The following is a 12,072-nucleotide window of genomic DNA, read 5'->3' as shown; positions in this document are numbered from 1 at the left end:
GTTGAGAGTTTGATAACCCCATTTAGAGGGTTGATAACCCCTTTTAGATACTTGATAACCCCCATTTCGTCCCTCTCTAACAATTTTTCAAAAGTGTGTCCCTAGTTAGCATTTCTCGTATTTTGATGCCCCACATTGGCAATTTTTCCTTGTTTTTAAGATAAACGAAGATTTTTTTTTATGTCCACGTGAATTTGTCCCCCCTAAGAAAGGAGGTCAGTTTAAAGTTGTGGAAATGAATAGTCATAAGGACCAATTACCAAAGGGGGACAAACATTAGGCAGAATTATCAACTGGACCCAGCCTTTTTAAAAATTACTAATGGGGGACGAAAAAAGTACGGATGGAAAATTGGGGTCGAAAATGCCCTTTTCCCTCTTACCACATTCATTTTTACTTTTTTACTCTTGCCTCTTCCCTCTTCCCTCTTCTTTACTGTTTCTATTTTTTTACTTTGGGGTTTTAACCTACCGGTCATCTCCTTCACTTGCAGCCACCATTAGAGGTGGAAAAAGTCGACGAACACGTGAGTTTTTTATTTCTTTTCCCATTTTCTCTATCTCGGTTTTGTTTTTCAATTTTTTTTAGGGTTTTGCAATGCTTTTGTTTTGCCAATATCTGTTTTATCTTGTTTAGGGTTTTGTATTTTGTTCCTCTCTAATGATTTCTGATGGATTACCCTATTTTGAGAGTTGAAAATCCGATTTTAGGTGGATACCCTATTTTGAGGTTTTATTTTGAGAGTTGGGAACCCTGTTTAGATATTTTGTAAGCCCCATTTAGATACTCGAAAACCCCTCTTTTATAGACCTTAAAATCTTTGACAACCCCCTTCTAGAGATTTGAAAACCCCTCCTAGAGAGGTGAAAAGCTTTGAAAACCCCCTCCTAGAGAGTTAAAAACCCGATTTCAGGTGGAAAACCCTATTTTGAGGTTTTGTTTTGAGACTTGAAAACCCCTCTTTAAATATTTGGTAAGCCCCATTTAGAGACTTGAAAATCCCTCTTTAGATATTTGGTAAGCCCCATTTAGAGACTTGGAAACCCTGTTTAGAGACTTGAAAACCCTGAGTTAGAAACCCTATTTCAGGTGGATAACTATATTTTGAGGTTTTGTTTTGAGACTTGAAAACCCCTCTTTAGTCAGGTAGTAAATAGAGCCTTTATATGGATTCAGGTTGGTTCTAAGGTGTAGAACTGATAGGTTGGAGCTGTAACGAATATACTCGAATGTATAAATAAGAGACTAGTAAACAAAATGTGAAAACTGATATAAAAAAAAGGTGCGTGTGTGCCTTTCCCTACTATGATTTGAATGTATTTAAAAATGAGGTGTGAAATGAAAATATATATAGAGACTAAAGCTAGATTACGATGGTTGTTAAAAAAAAAGAAGAAATTTCAGTTTGTATTAGAAGGGGTTTGAAACAGGACACTAGCTTCCAGAAGCAATTTTGGAAAATGATGACTATGAAAGTGATTGAATGATCTTTCATGTGAAAATTGATTTTCATATTTTGTGAGAGTGTTTTTTATCCTAAATTGTAATGTTTATTTTCGGATCTTTTATTTCAGTTATTTGAATGGTCTACCTGTTCTATTTTGGTTATTTGTATGAAGATTTCCTCTCAAGGTTGGTTAGTGTTAAATACTTTAGTTGTCTCCTCATGATGTTTGGTGTTAGGATTGTCTAACTTATAGAGGAATATGTGAGTTGCTATCAATTTTTTAAAAAAAGAAAAAAAGGGTTCAAAGAACTTCTTGTATACTTCAAGGGTGCTACAAATTTATTTCTCTTGTCCTGACCATCTTGGTCTTTTTCTGTGAATAAAATTAGCAGCCATGTCTTGGCTAGCTGAATCCATATCGTCCCTGATGTTGTATACTTCATTACCACGAAATTACTATATCTTGCTCACACACCTTGAAAAAAAAAGTAAGAATAAGAAAGGAAAGAAAGTTATATTGAGGTAGTGGTCATAAAATGGCTTCAATCTGCCATTTCGTTATAAATGAAAAAGAGCCAACCTCTCCAACACTTGCAAGCATAGAAGAGAAAGAATAGTGAATACATGTCATATCAAAAGCAATAGCCCCCGATACAACTTAATCATGATATGATTATTTTTGAAATGCAAACCTCTTAAAAAATAGGTTTTTCTAAAATTCAAAATTTCTAATTGTGTTCATTCTTGTCATCACAAGGTAGTTGATAACCTTGTCTTCTTTCTTCTCTTGCCTTTGATTTAAAATAATATGAGTTTTGATAACCTTATTATGTAGTTGATAACCTTGTTTGTTTTTTCACAGATCTATATATTGTGTCTGTTTTGATAAATGGCAAAGGTAACAGAAAAAGGGGGGAGCAAGGCTAAGATTCAAAGGGGGAAGATTCTTAAGAGGAGGGGGAAAATGCAAAAGGGGAAGGGGAAGGGGAAGGGGAAGGGGAAGGGAAAATTTGAAGGGAGGAAGCAACATGTAAGTGTATTTCATATTTATGTTTTCAATATCATTCAGTTTTCATATGCCATTTAATGTTTTGATGATGTTAATTGATTTGCAGGCTCCTTATGTCCCTGCAAGATGTTCGCCTTCATGTTTCAAGAGTGCATTGGCTAAGATGGGGTTGCAGCAACACCATTACGAGAGACTAGAGAAGACCCCGTTCAAACATCTGATCCACCTTGACGAAATTGTGATGCACAAGCCCCTTATCAGAGCACTACATGATAAGTGGGATCCTGCCACTAAATCATTCAGATTAGGCAGTATTTCAGTTCCTTTTAAGGTCAACGATGTAGCGTTGGCGTTAGGCCTACCAGTCAGAGGGGAGGCAATAAATGTGAACAGGGTTATATCAACTGACAAGAGAAACCCTCCTCCTCTTGTTGATGGCTGGCCATTTCATAAAGCAAATGTCGTAGCATCTGTGATTCTACAGGAAATCAAGGAAGTAGTTGGGAGAATCGAGGAAGAGTACATAAATAAAACCGTGACATATGTACTTTTACACCTATTTGCCACCGTCCTATTTACTCAGAGTGCCCATCGAGTCGATCAGTTGTTCTGGCCCTTTGTGGATGATTTAAAAAATATTGGTAACTACAACTGGAGCCAAGCTGTTTATGATTGGTTGATAGGATATCTTAACAAAGTCAGCTTGCATGGCGGCACATATCTTGGAGGGTGCTCGTTGGCAATGCATGTATGATGGATTGAACCCGTTAAAGTTTAAACTTTGTAATTTTTGTGATGATTAAGAAACTTTCTCTTGTCTATGCAGGTGTGGTTATATGAGCATACGAACTTATGGGTTCCGAAGGATCCAAATGCCCGTCCTCGTATGCTAAAATGGGATTGGAAAGCAAAGGAGGCGAGTAAGTATGCTCTTGTGGAGAGTAAAAAAATAGATGAATCTCAGGTGAGACATAAAACTAGATACCCTATGTCCTTATATCAATTGTAATTTCTTATTGAGGAATTAACTTATTCAATCATCAGGTGGTGGTCGCACTGACGCTAGGAGAGGAGGAAGTAGAATATATAAACGATCAGGTATCCCAATAGAGCATATCATTTTTTGTTATTGATTAATGTTTAAAGGGACAATTACCAATGGGGAAAAAAATTAGGTGGAATTATCAACAGGACCCATGCTTTTCAGAAATTATCAAAGAGGGACAAAAGATGTGTTGTCAATAAAAGCTGGAAGAAAATGCCCTTTGGCATTGACAACACGTTTTGACCTTGGCTTTTTCCTTCTTCCCTCTTCTTTTACTTTTCCATTATCACCTTTTTAATTTTTTACCCTACCAGTCATCTTCGTCCTTGTTCAGCCACCATTGTTGGTGGCAAATCTTAAAAACTTGAATGTTAAGTTCTTACCATCTATCTCTTTGTATTTAGGTTTTGTTTTTAGGGTTTTCCACTATTTTTTTAGGGTGAGTTCTAGAGATAATGTATAGATTTGCCAACAACAATGGTGGCTGAACAAGGAGGAAGATGACTGGTAGGGTAAAAAAAAAAGAGATGATAATGGAAAAGTAAAAGAAGAGGGAAGAAGGAAAAACCAAGGTGAAAACGTGTTGTAAATGCCAAAGGGCATTTTCGTCCAGCTTTCACTGAGAAGACCAAGAAATATTGATAATTTTTGAAAAGCATGGGTCCTGTTGATAATTTTGCCTAATGTTTGTCCCCCATTGGTAATTGGTCCATGTTTAAAAACTCATCATCGTTTGCTTTATTTGTATGGGTAGGAACCCGCAATAGAGGGCCAAGAAATATTGGGTCACTCCCCTACAACCTCAACATTGCCCAACCTTGATATGGATGAAGACATAGAGAGAGATGGGGATAGTCAGGATGAGGAGGGTGGAGAGGATGAAAGGAAGAGGAGATCGTGGATGAGGATAAGAAAGGCAAAGGAGGCAGTCAGAAAAGAGAGGGAGGACTTTCAAAGGGAGAAGGAGAGATGGAGAAAAAGGTTAGAAAAAGTAAGAACACTTATTTTGGAAGAAGATGAAAAAGTTGAAGAAGTCGAAGAAGAAATAGGCGCAGGACACTTCGAAGGGTTTGAGGCAGTGGAGGAGAAAGAGAAGGAAGAAGAGGACGAAGAGGAGGAGAAAGAGAAGGAAGAAGATGACAAAGAGGAGGAGAAAGAGAAGGTAGAAGAGAAAAAAGAGGACGAGCGAAAAGAAACAACATGTACTGTTACCATTGACCAACAAAATGAAGTAGGGAGCATTGAGAGATGCGTGAAGATGGAGGCACGCATTAGGAAACCAAGCCACAACGTGATGAGCCCCTACGGACCACTTTTACCCCAAAAGAGGAAGCTAGTAAGGAAGAAGAAGAATGGGAAGAAAGAGGAGGTGAGAGAGGAGGTGAGAGAGGAGGACAAAGATGAGGAGAAAGTTAAAGAGATGGAGGAGAAGAATAAACAAGAGAAAGAAGAGGAGGAGAATGGGAAGGATAGGAGGACTAAATTGATTAAAAAATTGTTAAAGAATGAGACAAGGTAAGTAGATGCAAAATGTATAACCTTATTTTGTTTATAGTTGTGTCATTTTCTAACAATTATATCATTTTCTAGTCGTTGTATCATGAAGGAAGAAGGTATAACGATATTTGTTGACTACTTGGTATGCCTGTGGAGACGTAGAAGATACCTCAGTAATAATGTAAGTGACTTTTGTTTAAAGGTGATTAAGAAAATATATGTAAGTCAATAACGATATGAATAATCTTCTCTTCAACTTTTTTTATTGAAGGTATTGGATATATACGGAAAGTTTCTTCAGAACTCCTACAAGGACAGATCAACAACTCCTCATAGCAAAATTATATTTGTTCCTTCATTGGTACATGTGAGTAAATTTTTCTACGTTAAGAATGCTAGTTTTCCTTCATTGGTGGTTGAAGCATTTTTTTTCAATCGAGGACTTTCCTTCAACAGGGAAATCTTACTTCTAGACTTCGTACCATGGATGAGACCACGGATGAGAAAACAAAGGTCAAAGATTATGAACTTGCGAAAGGGATATTGAATGCTAGACTTATAGATATCCCGTGGGAAGAGATTAATATGGTCTTGATCCCATTATGTCAAAACAACCACTGGGTTCTGCTTGTGCTTGACATGGTTAAAAAATCCTTCTTCGAGTGCAACTCCTCAAAAGAGCTTAAATTCGACGAACTAGCAAGGCATACGGTAATTACATTAACATTTTCAGTGATAGTCTAAGATTCTTAGATATGTCAAACAGTTATATTTCATTTCTGATTTTTTCTCCAGGTAGCCTTGATAAAAGAATATTTCAAGTCCCATGGTTGTGACATAGACCACTTTCCATATGCCCAAGTGGCAGACTTCCCACAACAAGATAATGGGTAAGGCAGCCTATAAACCTTTTAAATGTGAATGCTTTATGTTATTCAGAGTTTAATCCTATTCCATTTACACTACCTATTGTTTTGCAGATTTGACTGTGGACTATTTGTGATCAAAGGGATGGAGCATATGTATAGTGGGGTCGCTTTCAATTTTGGTCCAGATGACATTCCTCAGATGCGACTGGAACTATGTCAACGATTTATACGAGGAGAGTTTGGGAAATGTGAACTTCAATAGGAGAAATGTTGTGGACGGATGTGATTGTTGTGTTTGAGTTGTTGCGTTGTTCAAAACTTAAATGGCATGTGTATGTGTTGTTCAGAACTTCAATAGGAGAAATGATGTGATTGTGTAAACAGGTTGTTGTTCAAAACAGGTTATTGTGTAAACAGGTTGTTGTGTAAATGGGTTGTTCTGCAAACAGGTTGTTGAGTAAACAGGTTGTATACTGCGTTTCTAAGTTGGTAACCCTATTTTTAGACTCCAGAACACCGCTCACATTCACCAGACTTGATGGTCTCATTTCTAAGTTGGTAACCCTATTTTTATACTTGATCACCCCAAAATCAAGGATTTGAAAACCCCATGTGGATGGACCAGTAACTTCGGCCAACACGCATGGACTTGATGATCCCAAAACCCCATGGTGACCCCATTTTTTATACCTGATAACCCCAAAACCCATGACTTGAAAACCCCATGTGGATCGGCCAGTAACTTTGCCCAACACACACAGACTTGATGATCCCATTTCGATTTTGGTAACCCCATTTTTTATACTTGATAACCCCAAAACCCATGACTTGAAAACCCCATGTGGATCGGCCAGTAACTTTGCCCAACACACACAGACTTGATGATCCCATTTCGATTTTGGTAACCCCTTTTTTTATACCTGATAACCCCAAAACCCATGACTTGAAAACCCCATGTGGATCGGCCAGTAACTTTGCCCAACACACACAGACTTGATGATCCCATTTCGATTTTGGTAACCCCATTTTTTATACCTGATAACCCCAAAACCCATGACTTGAAAACCCCATGTGGATCGGCCAGTAACTTTGCCCAACACACACAGACTTGATGATCCCATTTCGATTTTGGTAACCCCATTTTTTATACCTGATAACCCCAAAACCCATGACTTGAAAACCCCATGTGGATCGGCCAGTAACTTTGCCCAACACACACAGACTTGATGATCCCATTTCGATTTTGGTAACCCCATTTTTTATACTTGATAACCCCAAAACCCATGACTTGAAAACCCCATGTGGATCGGCCAGTAACTTTGCCCAACACACACAGACTTGATGATCCCATTTCGATTTTGGTAACCCCATTTTTTATACCTGATAACCCCAAAACCCATGACTTGAAAACCCCATGTGGATCGGCCAGTAACTTTGCCCAACACACACAGACTTGATGATCCCATTTCGATTTTGGTAACCCCATTTTTTATACCTGATAACCCCAAAACCCATGACTTGAAAACCCCATGTGGATCGGCCAGTAGTTTTTGCCTGACACATTAACTTGATGATCCCATTTCGATTTTGGTGACCCCATTTTTTATACCCGATGACCCCAAAATCGAGGATTTGAAAACCCCATGTGGATGGACCAGTAACTTCGGCCAACACGCATGGACTTGATGATCTCATTTTGATTTTGGTGACCTCATTTTTTATACCTGATGACCCCAAAACCGAAGACTTGAAAACCCCATGTGGATCGCCCAGTAACTTTTGGCCAACACACATGGACTTGATGATCCCATTTCGATTTTGGTGACCCCAATTTTTATACTTGATAACCCAAAAATAAGGACTTCAAAACCCCCAGCTTCACATAACCCTTTTTTGTAGACTTGATAATCCTCTACCAGTAACTTGATAATCCTCCAATGGAATTACAATTCTACTCATGATGGAATAACAAAAGATATGGATCCAAAGAAATGGATGTTGTATTCATTCAATGTGCTTCATGTATTACATCCCAATTCACTTAGTACAAAAAAATTAGAATGGTTAAGTACACAAAAAAATATTTTTGTACCCACCTTGTCTAGTTAAGTACATCAAAAATATATCATTTACAAGTAATCCACTTGTCTTCCAAAAAAAGAGACTGAAGTCATCCATCGTATGCAACTAATCCAATTGTCTTCCAAAAAATTAGACTGAAGTCATCCATCATATACAACTAATCCACTTGTGTTTCAAAAAAGAGAGTGAAGCCGTCGATGCATTGTCTCAGGAACACACTTTTACAAGAAGAAAGGAGGTTCACAAGGTACACCAGACCTAAAAAATACCAGCACCACAGTTAATTATTCTTGAAAAATATTTTTTTATAAAAATAGAATAATTCATATAATGTGTACCACGTACCTGTTGAAAATAGGTGCAGAAGGTTCAATGGCAGTTTCGTCAACAGGTTGTCTTACGATGGGAGGTTCTTTGCAACTTCTTTTGTTGTGACCAAGTTGTCCACATGTGGTGCAATTGTAATGTAATCCGCTTTGCAATTCACGATCCGTTCTTCTCGTACGCGGCCTTCCAGGTGGCCTCTTTGCACGTGGTGGTAATAGTGTCATTAAAGGTTCTGCAGGAACTTGCCATTGGGTCCGATCAAGTGTAGGGTGCAACACCTCATCGTATGTATCTCGATACCTCTGTACATGATACCATTCTTTGCAGTAATCGTAAGGATCAAAATCTGTGATGCCAATAGCTGCCATGGCATGTCCGCACTGCAGTCCAATCGTTTGGAAAGCACGACAGGTGCATGTTTGCAGGTGTAGGTTCACAGCATCAACATTTTGAAGGGACTTTACTTCATAATCATGAACACCTATTCGATAAGCTGTATATTGGCGGCTTTCTTCCCTTGCCAATGTCATATGTTCTTCTGCGTAATGGGTCAACTTTGTCTGCCAACCTTGACCCATTTCTTGACGTTTCTGCAAGAAGTCAGAAGTCTTCCATCGAGTGTGTTCTACCAATGATGCAATCGGCAATTTTCTCGCATCCTTCAAGACAGCATTGAAACACTCCGACCTATTGGTCGTCAATACATCATATCTATCCCCCTTAAAATAAAAACTAGCCCAATGTTCCTTGGGGATGTCACTTATCCACTTGTGTGTATTTTCATTAATTTCCTTAATCTTCTCCATTGTTTCTTTAAAAACACACTCTCTCAATGCCCGTGCAGCTCTCCAAAACAATTTCTTTAGTAAAAGATCTTTGAACACAGAATAGAAATTGGCGGCGAGGTGACGCATGCAATAACTATGATTTGCATTAGGTAATTCTATAGGTACTGCTTGCATCAACCCCTTCTGTCGATCAGAGCATATGGTGAATACGTTCGTCTCCGCTGACATTACGTTTTCTCTCACCAACCTAAGAAACCACCTCCAACTATCTTCGTTCTCGGTCTCGACAACTGCAAACGCTAATGGAAATAATCCGTTGTTACCGTCAACCCCGACTGCAATCAATAAGATTCCTAGATACTTTCCTCGTAGATGTGTACCATCGACCAAAACTATAGGTCTGAGTGTTCGATTAAAGGAACGTATGCTGGGACCAAATGTCCAAAATAACCGAACAAACCTATCATCTCCCCTTGGACGTAAATCTCTTCCACGGAAAACACGCATATAGGTGCCAGGATTTCTTCTCATCATCTCAACTGAAAGTGCAGGCAATATGCGGTAAGAGTCCTCAACATTCCCACACTTAATTTCAAGGATGATGTCCATCGCAATGTACGCTTTTCGATAGCTTATAGTTATACCCCAATGCATCTTAATATATTCTCTTATGATCCTTGTCCCGATCTCTTCTGGGCGATCGAATAAGCGTAAGCATGTCTTAGCAACCCAAGCTGATGTTACAAGAGGGTGATCATTGCCCCTTAGTTGAGTTGTGCACGTATGGTCGGGAACAAACGTCTTCACTAACACATAAGTCATATTATTAATGCCAGATATACGCCATTTGCAACCTTCTTCCTTACATCGAACGGCATATTTTTTTGGTGTTGACTTTGATTTCACAAACTTAAATCTTTGCCGAATTGCATACTCTCGAACTACCTGCTTGAACTGTTTCATATCTGCAAACATTGCCCCACAAGTTAACTTCTCAATCTCAACATTATCAGCATCTACCTCATGAGCCCCAACAAACATATCATCTACTTCCATTTGCAGCCTACTGTCATGAGGGACACCAAGATTTCCATCATCAACATCATGATCATCATCAATGCCATCATGATGATCCTCGTCATCGTCACTATGATCATCATCATTCCTATCTTCTTCAAAATAACCACTCATGACACAAAAATCATCTTGAAATTCATTATTGAAGTGCATTTCCAAGTCTCCATCACTTTGTCTGTCGTGGATATCTTCAATGGCATGATCCGTCAAATCATGTGTAAATTCTTCATTTAGGACAATGCGAGACCTGCATAGTTGAACAATATATAATCAGGCTAGTAGATTGATTAATTTTTTATTTCAAATATTGAAGGGGAAAAACCATTGGTAAAGAAGGACAATACCTTACAGTCGGTTGTGTTGAATCACCTCCTATATTGGTACCATCAAGTTCATCATCGTAGTCTCTTTGCAAATCCACTTCAAAACGCGGGGGATGATTGACATTTTCTGCTTCTCGAGGAAGATTTTGGGGTGGATTCGAAGTAGACGGAATGGCTACATTATTAGAGGGTCCCGTAATAGAAACATTGTTTGGAGGCAGCATTGACGAATACAATGAATTTCTACTATTGTCAGTAATGCTTTTGAATATGTATATCATCATAGAATTAAACACATCTTTGTCAAACATCCTCATGATGGTTTGGAAGGCATCATTATTATCGACATCCATTAAAGTGGATATATATGGATCAACAACGTATCGACACTTTATGGATTCAATCACCTGCCCTTCTATAGTTCCGATTCTTTTCTGGATTAGAACTTTAAATTGTTGGAAATTGATTCGTCGTCCAATCGATAAGAATGTCTTCCTCCCACCGATATATTCCCACGAAACTTCATCCTTCAATTTTCCATCATAGTGTAAAAGAAGAGAAACCATTGTTTCGGTTTTTTTAAACACCTGCAAAGACACACAAGATGTCAGAAGAACAATGTTGAAAAAAGGGAGTTTTCAAATCTCTAAACAGGGTTGTCAACACTCTAAATGGGGGTTTTAAAGTCTCAAGAAGGAGGGTTATGAAGTCAATAAACATGGTTGGCTAGGGGGGCTCAAGTCTAAAATAGGGCTGATCAAGTAACTAAATTGGGGTTTTCAAGTGTCTATAGAGGGCTTCTCAGGTCCCAAAGGGATTATCAAGTACCTAAATTGGGGTTAACAGATATCTAAGGGAGGGTTTTCAAGGACAAAAAGGCTTATCATGTGATTAATTGGGGGTATCAAGTATCTAGATGGGTTTCAAGACTATAGAACGGGGCTTTTCAAATCTATGAAGGGAGTTATCCATTATCTAAATTGGATTATATATAAACAGGGGTTTTCAACTCTCTAGGAGAGGGTTTTCAAAGCTTCTAAAGTCTATAATAGAGGGGTTTTTAACTCTCCAAAAGGGGTTTGTTAAAGGTTTTAAGGCCTATAAAAGAGGGGTTTTCAAGTATCTAAATGGGGCTTACTAAATATCTAAACAGGGTTTGCAACTCTCAAAACAAAACCTCAAAATAGGGTAGCCACCTGAAATCGGGTTTTCAACTCTCAAAAAGGGTTTTCCACTACAAATCATTAGAGATCAACAAAATACAAAACCCTAAACAAGATAATACAGATATGAGAAAACAAAAACATTGCAAAAATACTACTCACGTGTTTGTTGAGTTTTCCCACGTCCAATGCTACGTTAAAAAACCCCCAAAGTAGAAAATGATACAGTAAAGAAGAGGGAAAAGGTAAAAGTACAAAAGTAAAAGCAACGTGGTCTTTAAGAAAGGCAAAGGGCATTTTCGACCCCAATTTTCCATCCGTACATATTTCGTCCCCCATTCGTAATTTCTGAAAAGCCTGGGTCCAGTTGATAATTCTGCCTAATGTTTGCCCCCCATTGGTAATTGGTCCTAGTCATAAAGAGTCAGTAGACAAAATTAAGAAG

Source organism: Tasmannia lanceolata, unplaced genomic scaffold (genome assembly GCF_043159265.1).
Source record: "Tasmannia lanceolata isolate RefF3 unplaced genomic scaffold, GAP_Taslan_0.1 ptg000018l, whole genome shotgun sequence".
Lineage (NCBI taxonomy): Eukaryota > Viridiplantae > Streptophyta > Magnoliopsida > Canellales > Winteraceae > Tasmannia > Tasmannia lanceolata.
Note: the sequence above shows the minus strand (reverse complement) of the source record.